This window comes from Schistocerca cancellata, chromosome 5 (genome assembly GCF_023864275.1).
Source record: "Schistocerca cancellata isolate TAMUIC-IGC-003103 chromosome 5, iqSchCanc2.1, whole genome shotgun sequence".
Lineage (NCBI taxonomy): Eukaryota > Metazoa > Arthropoda > Insecta > Orthoptera > Acrididae > Schistocerca > Schistocerca cancellata.
Window position 1 is genome coordinate 699,704,002 of NC_064630.1, and position 10,245 is coordinate 699,714,246.

The 10,245-nt window shown below is 42.1% G+C and overlaps 1 pseudogene; it reads right to left on the bottom strand.

Moving 5' to 3' along the window:
- Positions 1-9,800: 9,800 nt before the first annotated feature.
- On the bottom strand, positions 9,801-9,921 carry LOC126189804 (U2 spliceosomal RNA; annotated as a pseudogene).
- Between the last annotated feature and the right edge of the window lie 324 nt (positions 9,922-10,245).

The window sequence follows — 10,245 nt, forward strand, 5'->3', positions numbered from 1 at the left end:
CCCTCTTATGACTATGCTGGTTCAGTGTCCAAACAAAAAGTACACACTAGTCAACGTTCACGCCCCCCACTAACCAGAGTAACAAAAATGAATCACAGGCCGCAGAAAAATTGTGGTCGACCCTTGAGAAAGCGATATCCAAAGTCCCCAGAGATGACGTCAAACTACACATGAGCGACTGTAATGCACAGTTCAACAGAGACAAACGACACAGGAAAACAGTCGCAAATTATCCAGTGCATAAATTTACTAACGAAAATGGCACAAGGCTCACACAACTCTGCCAACAGAACAATCTTAACCTCATGTCAACATCCCTCAGAAAAGATCCCAGAAAACAGAAAACCTGGCGCTCATCAATCGAGCAGTTAGAAAGAGAACCAAAACGTGCAGGTACACAGGGGAGCCAGAATCATCTCTTATCATTAACTCACACGTGTCAAAGTCAAATTCATCCCAAAGAGAACTTTCAGTAAGGAACCCCCTTACCAAAATTTGACACAAAGAAGATCGTAAAATCTGGAGTGAAAGAAGCCTGGGAAAAAGAACATACACCACTGGCCATTAAAATTGCCACACCAAGAAGAAATGCAGATGATTAACGGGTATTCATTAGACAAACATATCATAGTAGAACTAACATGTGATTACTTTTTCACGCAAATTGGGTGCATAGTTCCTGAGAAATCAGTACCCAGAACAACCACCTCTGGCCGTAATAACGGCCATGAGACGCCTGGGCATTGAGTCAAACAGAGCTTGGATGGCGTGCACAGGTACAGCTGCCCATTCAGCTTCAACACGATACCACAGTTCATCAAGAGTAGTGACTGGCGTATTGTGACGAGCCAGTAGCTCGGCCACCATTGACCAGACGTTTCCAATTGCTGAAAGATCTGGAGAATGTGCTGGCCAGGGCAGCAGTCGAACAGTTTCTGTATCCAGAAAGGCCCGTACAACATGTGGTCGTGCATTATCCTGCACAAATGTAGGGTTTCGCAGGGATCGAATGAAGGGTAGAGCCACGGGTCGTAACACATCTGAAATGTAACGTCTACTGTTCAAAGTGCCGTCAATTCGAACAAGAGGTGACCGAGACGTGTAACTAATGCCAATGGCACCCCATACCATTACGCTGGGTGACACGTCAGTATGGCGATGACGAATACACGTTTCCAATGTACGTTCACCGCGATGTCGCCAAACACGGATGCGACCATCATGAGGCTGTAAACAGAACCTGGATTCATCCAAAAAAAATGACGTTCTGCCATTCGTGCACCCAGGTTCGTCGTTGAGTACACCATCGCAGGCTCTCCTGTCTGTGATGAAGCGTCGAGGGTAACCGCAGCCATGGTCTCCGAGCTGATAGTCCATGCTGCTGCAAACGTCGTCGAACTGTTCATGCAGATGGTTGTTGTCTTGCAAACGTCTCCATCTGCTGACTCAGGAATCGAGACGTGGCTGCACGATCCGTTCGTTACAGCAATGAGGATACGATACCTGTCATCTGGACTGCTAGTGATACGAGGCCGTTGGGGTCCAGCACGGCGTTCCGTATTACCCTCCTGAACCCACCGATTCCATATTCTGCTAACAGTCATTGGATCTCGACCAACGCTAGCAGCAATGTCGCGATACGATAAACCGCAATAGCGATAGGCTACAATCCGACCTTTATCAAAGTCGGAAACGTGATGGTACGCATTTCTCCTCCTTACACGAGGCATCACAACAACGTTCCACCAGGCAACGCTGGTCAACTGCTGTTTGTGTATGAGAAATCGGTTGGAAACTTTCCTCATGTCAGCACGTTGTAGGTGTCGCTACCGATGCCAACCTTGTGTGAATGTTCTGAAAAGCTAATTATTTGCATATCACAGCATCTCCTTCCTGTCGGTTAAATTTCACGTCTGTAGCACGTCATCTTCATGGTGTAGCAAATTTAATGGCTAGTAGCGTATGAATGACTGGCAAATTTTCCACCGAAAAATCACAGAAAAAGCACAAGCCCTCACTCCTCTGAAGTAGAACACGAAACACTATTCGTGGAGAATGCACTCGTCACTAGGAAAGTTCCCTACCAGAAATACAATAGCAAAAACTCCCCTGGAAATTTACAGGCTTTTATCGAATCACAAGAAACAACCGCAAAAATTATCAGACAAGGCAAGAGAAAATTCACGAGAGAACAGTTGAATTGCATAGAGGACAACTTCTGTAACCATAGCACCAGAGATTTCTACAGGACGTTTGCAGCGTAAATTCGAGCATACGCACCACTGAATCTCTGCTTCAGAAAAAGTAATGGCGAATTGGCGCTGACAAACAAGAATAACTGCAAGGTGCAGCACAGTATTTCTCAGAACTTCTGAATTGCCCAGAACCCATAGAGAGATACCTAGAGGAAGAACCGTCAGAGAAGCACACAGACTCACTACCCCCGACACAAGAGAAGGTCCACAGACTCATCCTCAAACTCAAAAGCGAGAGAACGGTATAATGGCCGAACTACTGAAAAACCTCGGACAAAACTCACTTTCAAAACTCACACTGATTATCACAGCCAACAGAAAAAGCTGCTAGATGGCTGGAAATGCGCACATTTACATAAAAAAGGCGACTGCACAGACGTCAACAATTATAGGGGCATTTCCCTACGCAGGTTCGAATCCTACCTCGGGCATAGATGTGTGTGATGTCCTAAGGTTAGTTAGGTTTAATTAGTTCTCAGTTCTAGGCGACTGATGACCTCAGAAGTTAAGTCGCATAGTGCTCAGAGCCATTTGAACCATTTGAACCATTTCCCTAACACAAGTCACATACGAGATACTTTTAGCATGCCTATTCTAAAGGACACAGGACCAGCTGAAAAACAAGATTGGCGAGTACCAGGCGGGCTCCCGACCTTGTCGCTCCTGCGCAGAACAAATCTTCAACTTGAAGATTACGTTGAAAATGAAAGCCACGCAGAAACATGCCAGTCCACTTTCGTTGACTTTAAGAGATCGTTGACCTATGCGAACAAGGTTTGGACAATAAGAGATTGCGATTTATTGAACAGACACTGACAAACACGACATCAAAAATTAAATTTAGGCCGTAAATCTCTGAACCATTTGAGATTAGGACAGGCGTGCGTCAAGGTGATGGTCTCTCACCACTCCTATTCAGCCTGGTGTTTGACAAAGTCATTAAGGGATGGGAGAAAGAGCATAAATTACAAGCCAGTGCGACTAGGACAACCCAAGGCTGAACTGGAAGTTTGCTGTTTTGCCTTCGCAGGCGACCTGGCACTACTTGCAGACAACGAAACCACAGCAATCAGGCAGAAAAAGTAGGGCTACAGATCTCCTTCCAAAAACAGAGTTCTTCTGCACGAAATTCAACATACTGAATTTAAACACAAAATAGGGCAAGATCAACAGAGTAACACATTTCAAATACCTAGAGGAAGTGCTCGAACCGATAGGAAAAGAGAAAATCACGCAGAACGCCAGGTTACTGAAGATGAAGAGAGCCTTATACAAAACCCAGGGTATCTACAACAAAAAGTGTCTGTCCATCTCCACCAAAATTCGTCACTACAATACTGTAATCAAATCTTGGAATGCTATACGCCTGCGGGACACTGACGCTGCACACCAAGGACGACCTAGAAAAGATCCTCTCAGAGGAAAGAAAAATTATCAGGAAAATTATTGGATCAAGCCTCACAGACGAAGGATACTGCCTTGACTCCAGAGGCACCACAGAGAAGTTGTCCAACATCGCAATGCACATCAGAAAAAGGTGACTAAAATTTTACAGCCACGTAAGTAGACTCCCACACAGAATATTCTGATACATATAGAGGCTCAAAGGCACTACACCTTGGATGGCACAAGCAAAAATTGATCTGGAAAAAGCACAGAGAGATTCAGCTGACATTACAGACAAAAGCGTCTACAGACACAAAATACACAAATTGGATGTAACGCCTGAGAAGGCAGCAACTAAAGCGCAAAGACCAAAGTGGACAGAAGAAAGGAAAAGTGCCTTTAGCGAACGAATGAAAGAGTACTGGAAGAACAGGAAGAACAAGCAGTCATGAATGCTTCGCGTGGTCTGATAAAAGCCTGTAACGTGTGTAATAATAACAAAACAATGATGGCGTATACAGTTCCTCACCATAGGAAATCCAGGTCTGGTGGTAACGTTGTTAGTCCACAAGTTCAAATGACGACCGACGCTGAGCAAACATGCCTGCCGTATATTGGGGTACGGCGCTCGGGAACTAAGTCATATTTAATTGTTCGACCATTTGCTGTTCGGTGTTCGGGGTGGTAAGCTGTTATTACGGGTATATGCAAGGCTCTGGGTACATGCGCGCAAATACATGTCAACCACAATTATTTGCGTATTTGAATATTATCCAGTTATTTACTGATTACTCTGGCTGCACAGTTCACAAGCTCCATGTCGTCACTTGGTTCGGACCGACTATGAGCGAGTGCGAGCACATTCGGTGAAGTGCATTGCCGACAAATAAGACGCAACATATTGGAACGTTCTAGGGCGCCAGATTACTACATCAATAAATCAGTTACAGAACACAACACTTGTGTACTTACTCCTTCGCTTCAGATCAGTTTCTTAGCAGACAAATTGCAATTGTTCTGACTGTTCCGCGACATTGTTGATTTTAGTCGCAAAAGTGTGCTACACTATACGCGTAGTTGTAGCTTACGACGCCGCATATTTCAATATCACACATGATGCTTGACTTACCTCTAAAATACAGTTCTACCATTTGGTCCGCGCAGGCGTCCGAGACGACGAATTTCCTTCAGAGTATCACAAATATGAGGTACTTTCAAGTAATCAGGACGAATGTAATCAAATAATGAAAATGAAAACTTTACCTCTTACTAAAAAAACGCTGAACTGCAAGTCTCAAGATAAACTCTTGACACAGTTTTTAATTTGAAAATATGGAATCTACTTAGGGAGCTCATAGTGTAAGGACAGGTATAAAAAGGGAGTGTGTGATTGTCGTCGTAGTAGACAGTCGAGCTGTAAATAAGCAGCAACGTTACGTGTGAAAGTGCCTCTCAAGAGGTTTTGCGCCTTCATTCGTTTGCTTTGCAGTATGGTACCTCTCGTTAGCCTCATGTATTTGCAGGTTATGGAAACAGAGAGATATACGCCCTCTTCCACGCAAGCGTGTAAATGTTTAATCAGTTTCAGCTAGGGGTAGGGCAGCACTGAAGGGTGAATAGTGGAAGATTTTTGTCACTGCACTCACCCGCACCAGGCAATAAAACGGGTAGGTGAGGGAATATGAGGGAATTTCGAACTGAAACGTTACCGTAAAATGGTAGCCATAGATCTGTAACATTCGTTAGTATCTTGTCGCTGTCCATCGACATGTTGAATGCTTGCTCGCATGATTTTTACTGATTGTAAGCAGTGTTTCTCCATCACCTCCTCATCCAGATATAATTTGTCGATCACCACTTTGAATTCCTTTCGTGTTCGGTCTCATTTAAGTTCCTCATATACGATTTAGCGTTTAGGTTCCTTTTGAGGAAAACTATGTTCTTTCTCCATCCATGACTGATGATACAGCACATCTGACCTGACGTGATGCTTTTCATTCTTCGTTCAACTCAGTCGTCTCCTTAATGGAGGCTACGAAATTCTGTGACAATGTATATTTAAGAGAAAGATCGTAATTGCAGAAGGATTTATGGGGGACTATCAAAGTGGTTTCAGAAGGAATAGCTCAACTATAGACCATATTTGTACGCTCGCATAGGAAACTGAGAAAGGTTGGGAATATATCGTCAATCAAACACCAATGTAATTATTGAAAGAATTTCAATATCCAAAAGTTAGTGAATACAGTAAAGCTATGTTTAAATGAAACCTATAGCAGAACAAAGATCAGTATGAGAATGTTAGAACTGATCTTAGCGAAGGAGACGCATTGTCATCAATACTATTTAAATTAATTTTGGGGAAGGTAGACAGAGAACTCCAAAAATTAATCGACGCTGGAATAAAACTGGCGAATACCACAATCAATCGGCTTCCATATGCGGACGATGTTGTTCTAATAAGTGGTAGCAAAGAGGAATGCAGCTCATGACAAATATTTACGAGGAAAACTGGGTTACACATTAACGAGAAGAAAACTGAGGCACCCAATGATCAGACTCCATTGATAGATGATGAATTAACTTGTAAGAGAATAGGTACATTTAAATATTTGGGAGAGCATTTTTAGCGAGCGGAATAGAATAGAGATTGAGATTAAGGCTAGAATCGCAGCGGCAAATCGATCATATTTTGGCTTAGGGGAATTCTTGTGGAGTAGAGCAGTTTTGAGAAGTTTTAAAATCAGACTCTACCAGAATTTAACTCTCCCGGTAGCTCTATATGGCTCTGAAACATTTACATTAAGGAAAACAGATGAAAAAGACAAAGACATTAAGGAAAATATTATGCCTGAAGTGGGACGGTCCGTCAGGGGAAGCGAGGATATTCTAAAACCAGGAACTGCAAAATCGATATTCACATGCTGATATTGTCCTAAAGTGAAGAAAAGAAGTTTGATATGGGTTGGACAACTAATTAGAATGGAATAGAAAAGACTGCCTTAGTAGCGTTCACAGAATCCATGGAAGGCAGAAGTGGCCGGGGATGGCCACGGAAGATATGTATGGGTGTTATAACAGGGAACGTAAGCGATGGGCTTGAGAGAGGGAGAATGGACCACGAAAGTCTGGATCAGAAATGATTGCTGGAGGACTGTAGAGAACGCATATGATCTTCCAGTCCAAAGCAACAAATGAGAAGAAGGTGAACCTAACAGGTTTCAAGGGGGGGGGGGGGGGGATGGTATAGTGCATTAGACAGACAGAATAGTGTAGCACTATACCTGACCATGTCAGTGGGATTAAGTGGTGTGAGACAGGGTAGTACTGCCTTCAGTACAGGCGAGAAAAATTTAAACAGGTCCTTGGTAGTGATTTCGATCACTAGCCACCTGCTCCATTGGTCCAGTACATGTATATTTAACGGGATAACCTCGTATTCTCGATGCCAACAGACAGACGGTATTTGATTTCGATATATCGGAAGAGAGTACGCGATAAAATCTTGTGGAGTTTTCTACCAGGTGACGTTGGCAAAGTTTCTATAGTTCGTGGTTTTATTCTGTTGGATGCTATAAAAATAACGAGGAGAAGAGAGAGAGAGAGAGAGAGAGAGACTATGCTGTTAACAAAGACTCTATCAAACAAAATTGCAATGTCATACTTCTAGCATAGGAATCAAAGGAATACATTAAAGGAGATTAGGACCTGTACAGGGTGACATTTATAGATAATCATTTGATATCAATTAATTGTGGGTTTTATGCTTTTGAGTTCCTTTGTAAAGTCCACATGTACTCTGCATGCTTGTGAACCTCACCTGGGTTTTACTGTGCAACTTCTGTCGTTGTGATAGCAGCACCTAGTCAGAGGTGAGTGCAGGACTAGACAGTCTTCTTACTAATGGAAGGTGATGGGATTTCGAGAGAATCAGCAGTGGTCTGTGACTTGGCAGGGGTAATCCTTTACTCGCCAAAATCACATGGATTCAAATGCTATATATCGAAGACTGGAGGATACATGAGGATATCGTAGGTAACTGATAGTCCGACGAAAGGGAAGTACACAGGTGAGCTCTGTACCGCTGTTTCTAAGGTTTGTCAGCAAATATATCACAGCCTCGCACATATGTCTCATGAAGTGACTGCAATGAGAAAGTTATGAACTTATATGACGATTTTTACCGAGAAACAATCAGCAGCAGAAGTTCCAGCTTTTGTTTTCTCGATAAATAAGAGACAAAATTCTTCTGTAAGTTTTGTGTGACTATAAATGGATGGGCTCACATCTTAATAGGCAGAATAAATTTACATCTGCGTCTGTAGGCATACTTCGCAAGCCATCCTAGGCGGAGGGTACCATGCACCACTACTAGCATTTCCTTTGCTATTCCACTCACAAATAGAGCGAGGGAGAAGCGGATTGCCTGTATGCCTGAGTGCCAATTTCTCACACCTTACCTTTGCGGTAATTGTGCAAAATGTATTTTGGCGGCAGTATACTCTTTCTGGAATCAGCTTCAAATGCCGGTTCTCAATAGTGTTCCTCGAAAAGAACATAGCCTTTCCTCCCGGGATTCCCATTTGAGTTGTTTGGTGAGTGTAATCAGACAGCAGGAATAAAGTTACCAAGGAAAGGGGCTCTCACGATCAATTTAATTAATTAACCAATGAGTTTCATATCAGTGATGTGCTACTGGGCAGGTGTAAACGAGGCCGAGAGTACCACGGATACGATTCGCGAGTTACAGTGATAAACACGAGTTTTTTTATTGTGACAAGATCTTTTAATGAAATTTCAGTCTCCAACCTACATAGGGAGAGTCGGCCATCGTAATAAAATCAGCTATATTAACCATAGAGTAAATATCTCTGGAGTGAGCACTCACATGCGCAGAACAGATTTTGTGTTGTCAACATACATAGCCGGCCTGGTCACGCGATCTCGGGACGTCGTGTGCTTGTTCGTATAGCGCCCTGTATATTTAGAATGTCACTACATCCCTAGTACAGACGGATTCTTTTCGTACGTGTCGTGGATTATTTATATATGTTGCGCAGACATTTTAACAGTATCCATTTGATACCGGGAATAAACCAGCTACGTAACTTTTAAGGGCAAGTGATATTACATTCAGCTTCTTTGCGATAGGTGTCATAGTTCAGATGCACTACATTTTTGGTAGTTTTTAGTATGATACCGCACTTTATAGTATTACAGAGCCTGAAGTACATTTTTGCAGTGATAGTCCTGCAAAACGACTTGACAGTACGTTAGTACTTTCGCACGAATTTACCACACATTAGCGATTATATCCCTACTAATTCGTCCTTTTTTCTTGTATTTCTGCGTATTTATTTTCTCGTTTTTGCGACCTAAAGCACAATTTTTCTTACTGGTGGCACTTTGAGGTATTTATTTAACGCATTTTAAGTACTTGCTCCCAGTTCATTAAATAAATAGTAGACTGAGTAATCTATATACATAATTGACAAGTCACTGATAAATGCATGGAGGATAGTATTTACTGAAACAACTAACCATTCCCTTTCCTGTTCCACTAGCAAATTTAGGAGAGGAAGCGATTGTTTGTAAGCTTTTGTACTAGCCGTAATATCTATTATATAGTCATAAAATCGTAGAAAAATAGGTATACAGAATCAAGTCTTAATTATAATGCGTCTCGAAATTTTTAAACGTATACAGTGTCTCTTACTAAAATGAAAACTATAATTAGAGCTATATGGAATGTACCCATGAAAAGTTACTATCCCTCATTTCACATATTTTTCTTTGCATCCGTAGAAACAACAGTAATTCACCATCGCTATTACACTATCAACAAACGGTGAAACACAACAAAAACTCTTGGTATTATAAACTTCAAACGCTGCAGAAAGCACACACGCACAGCGAAGTCCCGAGATCACGTGACAATCCTGGTTTAATGTTGACAACATGCGCAGAACGCAATGCTCACTCCAGAGATATTTACTCTATGATATTAACCAATTTATTAGGTGATACATAGCATTAAAGTGATATTTACAACTTCTCTGTGCTGTTACCATAAGAAATTTCGTAGGTGATGAGGCATCCGGCAACTTTAAGAGACTTCGAAATGAGGAGGCTTGTTTTGACAGAGATAGAAGATGCTTTTAACAGTCTGCTATTAGGCAAAAATGATTTTAATATTCTAGTCCTGTGATGCAGGATGTAACAGATATTAAGCTGATAAGAACAGATTTTTCTATTTGATAAGAAAATACTTAGACGAGATATAGCCTATGTCATACTGTTGTACAGGATTTTCACAACAAGTAACGACACTTTATCGACGTAAAAATGCTTCTACGATCCGATTTCTCCTGTCTTCGAAAATCGCTCACAAAAAATTCAGAAATCTACACATCATGTGAGAAATTTGCGGTGTATCGGCAACAACATCCCTGTCATGCATTGGGTAAAAGTGGATTTTTTCAACTGTGGGGAGTCTATGTCAGGAGTCGAACTGCAGTTAAATCTATACATACAAGCCACATTTGCTGCGTCTGCGGTTGCGGCCAGCAGAAGGAGTGAGTACAAGGCTTCTGTCGTCCAGAAG